Source organism: Polyodon spathula, chromosome 6 (genome assembly GCF_017654505.1).
Source record: "Polyodon spathula isolate WHYD16114869_AA chromosome 6, ASM1765450v1, whole genome shotgun sequence".
Taxonomy (NCBI): Eukaryota; Metazoa; Chordata; class Actinopteri; order Acipenseriformes; family Polyodontidae; genus Polyodon; species Polyodon spathula.
Window position 1 is genome coordinate 10,123,108 of NC_054539.1, and position 15,503 is coordinate 10,138,610.

Sequence of the window (15,503 nt, forward strand, 5' to 3'; positions counted from 1 at the left end):
ACCCCTAAAACAACCCATTGTCCCCTCCTGCCCTAATGTCCATATTTCCCCATGTGAAACCTTGGTGATTGGCGCTGAGGTGGAGCTCTCCTCACCTCCTCCTTCCTCTGCCGGGATGTCCTCACCGCTGACAGCAGTTACAACAGGGAGGCCCACTCTGGCAGCGTAAATACTGCTTCGTCTGAATTTGCAGCCAGCTTTGGCAACGCTGGCAGCTGCAATCTAGTCAGCGGAAATGTTGACAGCTGACACTCCGGCAGTGGCAACAGCATTGAAAGATCCCCGGGCGGTGCGGAACAGGTAGCCCCAGGCCGTGCAGGCTAGGCAGCCCCAGGCCGTGCAGGCTAGAGCATTAGCGTTCCCTCTGGAGGCTACAGCAGGCGCTGACCCTCAAGAGGTGGTGGACGTGGGGGCACACGTGAGGAAGTCTTTCGCCCTGCCACAGTCCCCAAAATAACATTACACATAAGATCGTTTTTACATAATTCTAAAAAGTATGTGCTACATAAAGCAAGTGTTTCAAATACTTTGTCCAACCCGTTCACTTTGTGGTTAATTCCACGTCAGGGACTGCACTTTGTGAACTGCTGACTAGCTGTTGTCCAATTTTATGATACAGCAATACGTCTTACAGCACACAGCATGCCTGTCACTGGCAGTCAACTCTACGTCTATCGCTTCAGTGAGTACTGAAATGAAAGACTGAATTTCAGTAAACACAGTTACCCTCCAGGTAAGAGAAAGCCGAGGGGGTTTGTTAATGTGTAATCGACTGTTGGGCATACAACTAATTTTGAATGAAAACCATACATGAAAGGATAATCAGATTTAGAGGTCTGTTTCTGTCCTGTATTGTAGGTGTTTGTAGTCTGGTTAATTAATAAACTGGGTGGTTAAGAGGACTCTTTGTTAAGTCCCTCACAGTAAAGATAATTGTTTAAACAATTAGATCACGTGTGTCTGTTTTTCAAACAATGGCTGGCCAAAAAAAAAAATACCTGGTCTGCATTCTATGTAAAATTATGTGGTCACATGACTATCTATATGCTCCACTAAACCTATAAGCTATTTAAGAGCAACTATTCAGCAACAAGTACAGAAAAGCAGAAGGATCTCAGTAATTTCACAAAAGGTATTATACTGGGTACCCAAACAAGCAATTCGTCCCTCATCATAGTGGCAGCATTGTCCAGTCCCTAGAGTGTTCCTTGAATGGCAACATCTGCACCACCAGAAAACACAACTCTGGTAACAAGAAGATCATGACAGGTCGAGCCCATAAACCCATGCAGAGTAATATGACAATAACAAACCTGCTACAATGGACCAAACCATAGAAAACTTCAACACTGGATACGACATACCTGTTTCCACTCAAGCAATGCACCATTCTCTCATTAGTTGGTGAGTTAGTGTAGTACATAATATTTGTCTGTGGACCACTTTCTTGCTACCTAGTGTACACTGTAGCCACATAAGTACTGGCTTCTGTTTTTAAGGTACATCTGGTGACACAGACATATGATGACACGTGATCTATGGGTAGAAATAGATTGCACTTATTTTTATAATGCAAGGATTGAGTCACAGTTTTGATAGGTTAATATATTAAGGAGAAATTGAACGATCATTATTAGGTAACCCCTAAAAAGGATTACGGCAGCCTTCAGTAATGGAATTCATTCAGAAACTCAGCTTTAATTTGCATTTCAACTTATTTAAACTTACATATTTTTGGTGCATTTTTAGTACAGTATCAGTGTTTAATAATGTAAAGCTACCAAAAAATTAAATCTACAAACTACAAAGCGATATGTAATTCAGTATGTTAACATAAACATTATTCATCAGTTCATTCAATTTTAGCAAGTTAAATATACTTCATATTTAGAATTACAGTTAAGTTCAATTTTAATGAAAATCGGTGGTCGACATAATTCTGTAGTGACCCAAAACTTTTAGCCACAGCTGTAGCTGCTTATTAACTTTGACCTTGTTTTTATAGCATGATGTGACATAAGTTTCTGTTAACTGTTAAATTCAAAGACCCCACCCCCCCCACCCCCCATATATATTCTGGCTGAACCTCATAAGGATTTGTTAGAAATAACAAAATTAATGCATTTCATAAGCCTCTAAAATAAATCAATTCGTTCTCTTCATGAATCCACACAGATACATCTGTTGGCAAGCTTTAGCAAATCCCAGTACAGTAAATGAGACTTTGAATCTGCAGCAGTGTCATGCCAAAAATCCTTTGTATGCAATATCAAAGCTAACAATGCAATTTCTCTTTCCCTATAAAGCTCCCACATTGCCAGCTACAGCTTGTCATCATAGAAATAGGATGACAAAGATTTCTATTAGGTCCTAGTTTTTAGACTCCAGCTAAACTAATAAGGTAATGACACAGTGCATTCAGCTCCTTAATGGATAATCTTCAAAGTATATTTAAATGTAAGGAATTAATATAATGCATTGTAAACTCATTTACAAAAACCTGCCTGGTTTGGAACCACAGTGCACATAGACTTTGGCAGGGATACTCAGTATCTCCACCTGCTGGTAGATCCCTGAACTGCTACAATTAGTCAAGGGGTTCATGTCACTCAGAGCTCTTCCATATGCCATACTTCAAACACAAAACCACAAACAATAGCTGTGGGCAAACAGATATGGTCATCTATCAGTTTGTTTTATTACATTTTTTCATGTCATCCATGAGTGTCCACTGTGCCTTTCAAACAGAATTGTCAAAGCATTTGGAAACAAGCTGTCGAAACACAAGGGAACTATGGAAATGTAAAAAGAATCACTGTTCAAACAAGATTTTGTGGAGGTGGTACAGGTTGATTTGTTATTATTCTTGATCGGGCTTCCAATTTTTGAACAACAACTGCTTCACAATAATGCATAACCTTTCTCAGATACGTTCTCTGAAAACGCATCAAGTCTACCCAATATGTAAAGCTCTGCAGCCGCTCACATAAATAATCAAATACTATGGAGCGCCATTTGTGCCAAACCTACCCGGCAATTAGTTTGTCAATTTGTTTGTCAATTCGTTTGTTAATTCGTGAATTTGTCAATTTGTTTGTCAATTTGTGAATTGGTCAATTTGCCCAACAATTCGTCCATAAATTTGTCAATTCATACAGTAATTCGTAAATGTATTTGTTCATTCATCTAATCATTAATTAATTTTTCAATTCTTTAATACGAAAGGCCGTACAAACCTGAACATTTCCAATCAACCTGACAAACTTCCCAACAACCAGACAAACGGTTCAATCCCGCACTGTGCCGAAAACACTGCAACCTTTCTAGCCAATGGGAGCACACACTAATATTTTAATCAATGAAAATCCAGCCTGACTTAAAACTCAGCCAATAATATTTAAAAGCGCTAATCAAAAGATATTATATTTAACAAGATACTTGGCTCCGTTGATTTACAATGGAGTCTTCAGTCTCACAGCGCGCAAAGCATTGTGGTATATAAAGAGTTAGGCAAAAAAAAATCTATGGACAGTCAATGCAGGCGTATGAAATGTACTGTACAACTGTACCGTGCCCTTCGCCACAAGTTGTACCCCTCCTTTGCAACCTGGTTCAACTCATCTTCCAGTCAGCTGGGAGCCTGTCTGTCTGGCCTCCCGTTCTGATGCAAATGCCCCCCTTTGATCATTTGGCAATCAGAATCAGCAATCCTCACTACTATCTTTACTTAGGAGACACTTGTTTGTGTAAGTGGGATTTCAGACTTGGCAACATTCTCACAATGAGAGACACAAACATTTTAACTGTTTAATGTGTAACAAAAGAGAAAAAAACTAAGAAGAAATATTTTAAAGTGGCATAAACAACTTAAAATGTTGAATCGGTAAGCAAATAATCCACAGTGAATTATTTTTACAGATAGAACATCATTTTGTCTCCCTTACAGAAACTTCTGTATAAAACCAATTACAAAGGGGACATAAATGACAGCTGCAACCCACCTAGGGGTAATTTTTTTCAAACTACCTATCTTTATAAACTAGTTGTTGAAAAGGATTTTTTCCCCCTGGAATAGTTAGTGAACCTGGTAACAAATGATTTAAGCAGAACAACAATAAACAATGAAAGAGAATACACATACTAGGATATTAAACAGGTACTCTTTATGTAGATGATATGAAAAAACATCACTATAACATCACTTTCCAAGCATTTCTTCAGCTTTCACAGATGGGGCTTATAGCTGGAATGCAATACACAGTATTGAGATCTTCCCTTCTGCAAGGCAGATTACATACGCGCCTTTCTCACATGCTTACTGTACCCGGGTCAGAACCCACCCAGGTCAGGACCCGGTGTCATGGGGTCGGGTATGCGATTTCACACTGCTTTTGATAAAACAGTGTTGACCTGGGTGACGGACGCAAGTAAACAATGCACGTATCAACGCCCCGGAAGCAGCTTGTTACTGACGCTTCCATCCAAGCTTCTCCGGATTGAACCGTCCGCCCAAATGCTGATTTGAGCAAACGTTTTATCAACCTTCCTGCTATAATCTGGCTCATGCTGTGTCTCAAGCAACACAAATATGGCTAAACAGAATAAACAAAAATGTAAACAAAAAATATTATTCTTGCTTTGACTGTTAAGTGAGATCATTAGACTTTAAAATGATTTGAATCATATACATTTTTCAAGAAAGACAAAATTGGTGCATATCTAGTAGACTATAACAAAATGTGCACTGAAGTATAGCAGTGCCGTCCATCAGGTTGCTACAAAAAAAAAAAAAAATTAAAATTGGCTTGCCTGTCAGAAATTGCTGCTTTTACCTTTTTTATTGCTTGAATACAAACAGGAAATTCTGATTTATGTTTTATACTGTCAGAGTTGCTGCAATTATGATGGTTTTGAGCCATTACTGAACCATTTTGTATTATTTAATTGTATTACTGATGCCCTAACCCAACATTCAACCATTAACCAACCTGTATTACTCTTGGATAACAATTAATTATATTAAAATATTAAATATTTAATATGACTTATTTTATATTGAAGTAGTACCAAGTTTGTATCAACCACATTTTAAGAATATTTGATTTCATTTCTGTTTTATATACTAATATGTATGTTTTTAATCATTCTCTATTGCTGTTTCAGCTTAAATCATCACTATTATGAAAACATAGATTATATAAATGATTCTTTTAATACACGTTTGTATCGGCATATTTTTTAAATGGATAAATATATATGTGGATAGGAAAGAATCACTAATACATCTACTGTGGTTTACAAAGAAAGAAGCAATGCAGGGGCAGTTTGGAGAGCTAGGGAAATAAATCATTGGCTTGAAATAAAACGCCAGAACCTTAGCCCTTTTTGTATGTTTTAATTTGTATAGAGTGAAAAGTAAAATATATTTGATAATTTAAAACCAAGAGATCATACTTATTAAATATAAGGGTTACAGATTGAAAATCTGTGGTGGGGAAATTGGCAATTTGGATTTTAGTCGTGTACAATTAACCACAAACTAAATCTTTGCACACTTTAAAAATGAAAAGCTAATTTAAAAGGCTGTATAATTGTAAATTGACATACCCATTCAATTGTTTCTAGAATGTTTCAATGAACATTCGTATCCATTTTTGCGAATGGAATATAAGCATGCTACAAACAGTGTAGTGTTGAAAGTTGCCACTGGGTGACATGCATATACTGTCAAACTTCATATACTGTCAAACTTTTTTTTTTTTTAAATCTGAGCTTTTTCAATACAGGTTTGAAAAATAATCCGTATATCTAAGAAAACTTTTCTTTTCTTTTCTTCATGTGTAAGGTTCTTCATGAACCTTATTATATGCTGCTTTTGAGAAAGCAGTGCTCCAAGGGCGTCTGACAACAGAAGATCTAGAAATGTTATTATTTGATTCCCCGTGGCAGCAACTAAAACCTCATGTGTTCTGAAGATGACATGCCATTAGTCAAAATAAAATAATAAATAAGCAGCCCAAGGAAATCCCTTGACTAACTACTGCTGTGGAGCAAAGGAGTCACATGTAAATAATAATGAAAAAGTTTACTTTCTAGACGTCTACATAAGAAATAAAGGGAATGTGACATTAATTAAGTAAGCCAATGCTGGGGAATTAATGGGTTTCATTTGCATGCATGAATAAACACATTAAAACATGGTGTTTTTTGTTTTTTTTTCCCCAGGCTACATCAGCACCACTCTGTGCTCCAGGATAACTGCTTGGTTTTGCTGCTAGAGGTGTTTGTTGAATTTGGATCATTTCAGAGTCATATTTTCACAAGTCTCTAAAGGAAATATAAATCCTTTTATATATATATATATATATATATATATATATAGAATATATATATATATAATATATATATATATATAATATTATATATATTTTTTATTTTTTTTTTTCAGGACACAGTTTTCAGTAACGTTACATGTTTGTAGATATCTGTTCAATTGAGAGAGATACCTCAGGTTAAATGTAAAAAAAAAAAAAAAATAATAATAATAATAATAATAATAATAATAATAATAATAATAATAGAATATTTTCTATGTAACTTTAAATCCCTGGAAAAGTTATTTCTTACAAATTGCATATATATATATATATATATATATATATATATATATATATATATATATATATATATATATAACACTTCCCACAACCACTTACTTTCACACACACTTGTCACACACAATTTCTGACTTCGTCACCAGTTTTTTGATACAAAGCCCATCAAGTTACAATTTCGCTTTTTTTCTGGCTTTCGCAAATCAGTCTGTCTTTGTGGTGCAGTTACACACCACTTCCTCCAGTTTCACCTGACGAAAATGCAGCAACAACATTTTGTCACCCTGGTCCTGAACAGCCACAATCCAGCAGGTTTTACAGTTAACTCTTAATCATCAATTTCTAAAGACTTGGAACATTTTCATTTTGATTAGTTGACTAGCAGTAATTTTTTCAATATAGGTAATATCCAGGTAAAGGTTACTGTATTTCATAAATTTATCAAAGAGTTCTGAAATTAACTGTTACAGTACTGTCCAGCATACAGCAATTAAGTAAACTTCAATGTGAGGTTTGTTTAATTGATTGCTGTAAGAAAACAAATACTTATAAAAAAGGAAAATACAAAAAAAAGATAAATGGAGTAGAATTAGTAAGTAAATAAGTTGATTAAATGTATAGTTGTAAATGTATTGACTGCTGTATCTGACTGAAATTCACAGGGATAGTGTTGACAACTATATAACAATTATTTCACAAATAAAATGACAGAAATATGTTATAATAAGTGATATAGAGGATAACATATAGAGTAGTACATTTATTTGACAGACCTGCCAAAGTTCTGAAATTAACTGGGATAGTGTTGGCAAACATATATTATGGCATAAGTATTTCACACACCACACACACAAAAAGATAAATGTATTTTGAAAAAAACTCTAGCTGAACACTTAAAAAGAGCTGTACAAAATACAGAAATGAGTTCATATCTATTTGCTTTAACTGCTTTATTGTCCTGTTTGAACAGCTTGTCCCTTTTTGCCATTGATTTTTATGATTTTTCTAATCTTATAATGTTGTTATTTTTTGCTGCTTTCTTTTGCCAGGACCTGTTTGAAATGAAATGTATATCTCAAGTGTTAATTAATAAATAATAATAAATAAATAAACAAATAATGTTCTAAAAAGAACAGCTGAATAACCAATTAACCCTTTCCCATCTGATTTCTATGCAGCAATCCTCCAGAATGTTTTGCAACAAAAAAACTCCTTGTTATAGAGTATTTCATCACCAGATGGTCAGTATGAAATTCCCAGAGATGACTGCTTCAGACTGGCTCATTTGTGACCTGAGATGGACCAATCTGAATCGTCTTTTTATTAACAGGACTGTAATCCTTTGTGGTAACGGCAATACCTTTTTACAACAGAGCAACTAGTCTCTTTTATTTCAGAATCCATTGACTACTCCATTCCTATAAAAACAGTTTCAATGATTAATAATCATGCACATTATAAAGGAATTTTAAATTTGAATATTAATGGATGGTCCAGGTATTGTGAAAGGGTGCAACAATTTCCCAGAGAAAGGGACCTTTAGTACCATGTGACTCGCAAGTGTCACAATATGTATCTGTATTTTTGTTCATATTCCAGGAATCTAATAATTAATCTTTAATATCACACCCTGGTGAAATGCAATATGTGATCATCCATTCCCCCGGATAGCTGATGGCTGATCAATATCAGCTCTGACACCATCCTCTAGTGAAGTCATGAGTTTTCAGATTTGAGCTGTGAGGCTATCAGAATCTATGTCAGAAATCCAATCACAGTAAACTTTAAATATATACCTTTTATGAGCATTTTCACTTGAGATTTGAACCCATGCCTACAGGGCAGAACTGGAACCTGATTATAATATCTCAGACCACCCAGCTACCCTGATTAATTTTTTACTTACTGTAAGCTGATTCCTTCCAAATTACTTTTCTTTTTTTTCATTGGTGATTCTTAATGCCCTCTTATGGCTATGAAGGTAATTAAAAATCATATAAAATGAATTGCATTAGAAAGGATATGTGAACATTATCCATTGTCACCACCTCTAATTCCTTCAGGTAAATTGGGGGTGGAAATCTGCAGTCTGTTCTTGAGAATGGCCATAGAGTCCTCATTTCATAGTGAAACATCAAAAATATTTCTTTAAACACCAGCCCACTTTCAGCCCACCATTAAAGTCTGTCAGATCTTCTATCTTGCCGATTGTGACTTACTTGCAACAGCTTTTATATATATCACAGAAATACAACTATAAGAAACTCATTGATGCTCAAGTACAATTAATCTTCGGTTTTAATTTAAACTAAATTGTGTTTGTAATTTTAAGCTTCCAGGAAGTGATTTTTGCTAGGGGTGTCATTCCGATAAGGTTTTTAAGAGTGTCTCCATTTACAGAAATTTATAAATGGAGAATGTGTTGCTTTATTATTATTATTATTATTATTATTATTATTATTATTATTATTATTGTTGTTCATCCAATCCCCTATATTTTTCTTGAAAACTTCTTAATGGTTTTGCATAGTCAGTAATTATGGTCATTAATACCACCTGATGTATTGTGTATATTTTCACAAAACGGAAAGACAAAATAGGTACATTCACTAATCAGTGAGCTCCTGCTGTATCCTACAATCAGAAGCAGGATGCATGAAATTAGAAAAGATTCAAAGAGACGGAGTGGGAGTAAGGGGTAAAGCAGAAAAAGCGGAGGCAGTCAACACAGATTTCAACATACAGTAACAGCTTAGCCTCACCTGCCACCCCATACTTCCAACCTCACTCAGATCATGAGGGTGAACCCTACCTTCAGCTCAAGAAGTGACAAGGCATCAGGAAGGAGCTGTTTAAACTTCAGACTGTCCTCTAAGACAGACATCATCAACAAAATCATATACTGATTATACTATGTCTTGTGTTGCTCCAATATTCGGTATATCAAACTATCAAACAGGCATGTAGCACAGTGGTAAGATTTGCTATTGACCATACAGTTACATTAAAGACTTAATTATTTGAAGTATTTGCCTTAGTAATCACTCTTTGCACTCTCAACTGTGAAACAATTCCATAAATCATACGTTAAATTCACTAATAGGTCCGACGTGTAGTTATGAAAGAAGTTACAGCAAACATCCGTTTTCATTTAGTGTGTCATGCTCTGAACCCTAAAGGTCCACAGGCAATGAGCTTTAGGTGGATTCTAAAGCTGCAAGATATTTTAAGAAGCCACTCAGTTCAGAACAAATGACAAAATTAGTCAAGTCTTTGAAGCAAGGAAATAAGCTTTATTGTTATTCTCCCACGTGGAGTTTTGAAAGCAATTTCAATTAAGCATTGAAGCAAAATAACAATCTTTCAACAAAGAGAGTAAGTTCAACAATTAAAAGTTTATTAAAAGAACAGAAGTGAGTTCAACACTTACATATATCAAGAAGTCAGTACCTCTTGCAGGTTCAAAGATTGAAATCTCTACCCTATGCTTTGAAGCTCTCAAGGTCTGGTTGCTCTCAGCTGCTTGTGGATCACCTGTTATGCTAGCATTTAATCTCTGCTTCTATTCCTGCTTAAATTCATCTTTCCACATGCTGACTCAAATTCTTATATATTAGGCTCTGCTTAATACAGGCTTTTCTCGGTGCTCCTTTCAAAATGCTAACTCAAAGTCAGGAATTAAACTTGAACTGGACATGGGGTGTGTTCTGGTGCACATAGCTTGTTCTAGCCACAATCTTTCACTTTCTATTTCTATAGGAAGCTCTAGCTTTGAAATATGTTCTATTTTTTCATGATTTCTTGTAATTGCAATCTAGCCTTTCCTCTTCTAACAGCTGTTCTGCTCAAACACAGGAAGGTCAGGAAAGTCAGTGATTATGACATCGAAAAGAAACATTCACGCTTATTTCTTCATCTAGGTCACAGTTCATGACAAGTGAAAGCTGAGTTTGTGTGCCCTACTTCCAGGTAGTTGCTGCATTTTCTAAGCATGGTTTCAAAGAGGGAGTGAAATAGTAAAACTACCTTTGGGGAATCTAGACAACGTCTTACCTTTGAGAGTGCACAGAAGGATAGAACTGCATGAATGTAGTTAACACTACAGTGTTCATTTTGACGGGTCAGGTGAAAGCTGGACAACAACTTTATGTCATTGCAGTTGGAAGCCTCATTAAAAAACTGTAACTGTAATCCCTTAATTCGTACTGAGGACATAATATAGAAGTAAGCTCTCGGACAGATCTGTATTTGTAAAGATTAATAACATTATTTTCATACGAGACGACAAGGAATATAATATATATATATATATATATATATATATATATATATATATATATATATATATATATATATATATATATATATGTGTGTGTGTGTGTGTGTGTGTGTGTATATATATATAGTTTTCATTTTAAAAAGATGTTTGAACATTGCCTCATATACAATATTATTATCGTTCATTAAAATGATCTATCAGATACTCCAGAAGAGTATTTTGGTATTATTTTTAATGAACCTTTTTTTATTAATGCACATTGTTTTTAAAAATCTTAACAGCTGGATTAATTGTTAACTTTTATACTACCAGTGTCTAATTCATATCAACATGGTCTCATTTTCGATGGGAACAAACACTATTACAAAGGTATTAAATATATTTTTTAGGAATTGGGCAATATATGGTATATTAGAATGCTTACAGTTAGTATGGGAATGGTATATGCAGTGCTAGCTTAAAAGAAAAAAAAAACAAGCTCCATGAAAAATGTATTTTACAAATGTCATCTTTAAAACTAAGCAGCAGCTTTCCCACATTACTAGATTCTGATGTCTTTGAAATGCCATCTCTCCCAGGTAAGAACCCAGGATGTTGGCACCAGACCAGCAGACGTACCATGGTGAGGGTGGCACCAGCCGTTTGACTGAGCTGAGGCAGAGGCTCTTCTCTTTTGTGTAGTAACTGGCAACAAATCCTCTCTTCCACTCATCCAGGCCTTTTTTTAAATGATATCTCAGTCCTAACATTCTAGGTTATGTATAACTTTTGACCACAGCTGCATGTTGTGTTACCCAACATGTCATGAATAATTTGACTTGCTGTACTGTATGTGTGGGGGTAGCTGTTCCCTAGGCAACCAGGTCAGCTGGAAGGCCTTAATCAAACGCTAATAAAGTGGGAGGATAATACAGTATTACACTTACTTTCACAGCAGTGAGCAATCTGCTAAGGGAAAGAGGGTAGCATGCAAGCAAGAGGGAGTAGATGTCTATCTGTTGGCTATAAATGGCAGTGCCTTTGGTGGTAGGTTAATTCAGGATACACTGAGGCACTTTTATGCTATTAGTTCCTTTGTCTTTATATGGTGGTTTGGTATTTGGTGCTGTAATTGAATGCTTCTGTCACTTAGCCTCTGTTCTAACTCTATCAACACAAAGTACCCAGCAAGGTTTTCAAAGGACCCTTTCTGTTTTATAGTTTGGTGTGGCCACCACAGATACAAGACTTGTTTTCAGCTAAACTGAGTAGGAATATAGAATTGTCTGTAAGAGCAGCTCTGTTGCCAGCATCTAAAATATAAAGCAAGCTGTCAGGGTAGCTCTGGGAAAAGGGGAGCGATTAAAGGCAAAGGGGATACTTTTAAGGAAATAAATGCTTCACATAGTGTGACAATATAAAATAGAACGGACACTATTATGCACAAGATTCATTGTATGAATGTGAGATATGCATGCTGTTATACAGTCCCCAGACTAAAAATAAGATTTCTATAAATTATATAAGATGTATAAAATAGTAAAATATAACAAAGTAATATATTTATCCACATTGCACTGTTTCTATACCAAAACCAGTAGCTTTTACATATCTCCAACTACCTATTGCATTTGTCTTTTTATATGCGACTTAGGAGTGACGTGAAAGTAAAGCACACTGTACTGCATTGCTGTATCGCAGTACACTGGCTCCCCACTCGGACGCAGTCAGATCAGTTCCGCAGTCCCTGTCATGCGAGAACAATGTTCACAGCCCGACAATAGGTGTTTAATTAAGTTCTTATCATTTTGTGGTGCGCAGATGCTCTGGGGAGTTCGAGTAAGCCTCTGTAGGTTGTAAATATCCTGCATTTAAATGGTCTCTTTGCTACTTTGTACAGTGCTCACGCGAAAACACATTAATGATAACGACCTGAGCAAAATGAGAAAACGGTAAAACAAGCCATCTAATGAAGTTAATCTGAACACGAATGTCAGCAAGGATTTCTAGAAAGAAAACGCGCCTCAAACAGTACGTGGCGAGCACGTCAACTACATTGAGAACGTGATACGCTGTCATCATAACGAGTTTATTTAACAGTGTCATTTTAATGGGGTGGGGGAAAACTGTTAATTTGAAAGTATTTGATATATATATATATTTTTTTAAATACAATAATAATTTATCATAAATTTTTGCGACGGGCAGTATTTTAAAACTGTCTGAAAATAACTCTAACACTTGTATTTTTTATATATTCTGTTCATAAAGACAATTTTAGGGTTTAATCATAACAAATACTAATTGTTTATGATTTTATTTGAAATAAATTTTAAATTTAAGTAGTCATATATCAATATCTGTTTGATCTTAAATTTAACATATCAATATATATATATATATATATAGTCATATATATATATATATATATATATATATAGATATATATATATATATATATCGAATTCGCTGCAGCAACTGTGGACGTTGACACATTGCTTTTGTGCTAATTACAGCGGCTGTAAACTTCCAGGGAAGATCGCTAGTTTATGGTCAGTGATGGAGCTAATCTGCTGCGGGAGATCTCAGCCTAAGGGTCGGGGGTAGGAGCAGAATAACAAGGAGGCAAAGTACTTTTGTTCTCTTCACAAAATCATCAAACGGCAGATGCTTCAGAAATGGTTCATTTTTTCAGGCACGGGGGCGCTATTGACGTCAAGTATACTGTACTATCTTTAAAATAGAAACAAATGGCAACCTAACAGATCACAGCATGTGCGTTTATGTGGAGAGCAGAACACCATATCACTAACAAAGTATTTCTAATAAAATTTGCTGTGTATCACAGTGATGTAGACATTGAGACTTAAAGGGATATATCATCACATTTCCCAGTCAGCACTGGGATATACGACACTCAGATACACGTCAGTCCCCTTCATTGTGTACATAATTCTTATTTTAAAGACCCACAATATATATATATATATATATATATATATATATATATATATATATATATATATATATATATATATACATATACATATAGGATACACACACACAGTGCCTATAGGAAGTATTCACTTCCCCCCAAGTTTGTTGTGTTACAACCTGAAATCTTGATTAGATGGGATTTTTTGATTTACATAACCTACTCAACACTTTCAATGTGTGAAAAAAATGGAAGGAGGTGGGGTGAGAAAACAAAGCAATTAAAAAATACAAACCTGAAAAGTCTTCAGTTGATAAGTATTAACCCCCTCAGGTGCATTCAAGTGCCTTCAGAATTCACACAGTAAGTTAAATGGAGACCATCTGTGTGCAGTAAAAGTGGTTCACGTGATTTCAGATTAAATACACCTGTCTCTGAGAGGTCCCACAGTTGGGTAGTGCATTCAAATCAATATACTACCATGAAGACCAAAGAGCTTTCAAAACAACACCAGGATAAAGTTGTGGAAAAGCACAGATCAGGGGAGGGGTATCAAAAGATTTCAGAGGCATTGAATATCCCTTGGAGCACAGTCAAGTAGATCATTAAGAAGTGTAAGTATACGGCACCACCCAGAATCTGCTTAGAGCAGGCTGTCCTGCTAAACTGAGCAGCAAGGTAAGAAGGGCACCAAGAGATCAATAACAACTCTGAAAGACTACAGAATTCCATGGCTGAGATGGGAGAAACTGTACATGTGTCAACAATAGCTAAGGTACTACACAAATCTGGCCTGTATGGGAGAGTGGGGAAAAAAAGCACATGTAAAATGTTGTTTGTCCTAAATTCAAAGCGTTATGTCTGGCGCAAACCAAACACAGCACATCACCCAGGTAACACCATCCCTACTGTGAAGCATGATGGTGGCAGCATCATGCTATGGGGATGCTTTTCATTAGCAGGGACTGGGAAGCTTGTCAGGGTAGAGGGCAAAATGGATGGAGCTAAATACAAGCAAATCCTTGAGGAAAACCTGCTTCAGTCTGCAAAAGACCTAGTACTGGGACAGAGATTCACCATTCAGCAGAACAATGACCCCAAGCACACAACTAAAGCGACACTGGAGTGGCTTAAAAACAAGAAAGTGAATGTCCTAGAGTGGCCCAGTCAAAGCCCGGATTTAAATCCAACTGAGAATCTGTGGCAAGACAATTGCTGTCCACCAATGATCCCCATCCAACTTGACAGAGCTTGGACAATTTTGCCAAGAAGAATGGGCGAATATTGCATGATCCAGATGTGCAAACCTGGTAGAGACTTACCCCAAAAGACTCACAGCTGTAATTGCTGCCAAAGGTGGTTCTACCAAATATTGACTCAGGGGGTGAATGAATACTTATCTAACCAAGACATTTCTTTTTTTTTTTTTCATTAACTGTTGTTTCACAATAAAAATTATCTTGCCTCTTCAAAGTGTTGAGTAGATTGTGTAAATCAAAGGGAAATGTGTGTGTGTGTGTGTGTGTGTGTGTGTGTGTGTGTGTGTGTGTGTGTGTGTGTGTGTGTGTGTGTGTGTGTGTGTGTGTGTGTATATATATATATATATATATATGTACAGTGGTTTGCAGAACTATTCACCCCCCTGCAAAGTTTTCACATTTTGTTGGCACCTGAGCGTACTCCACAGAGCTTTCAA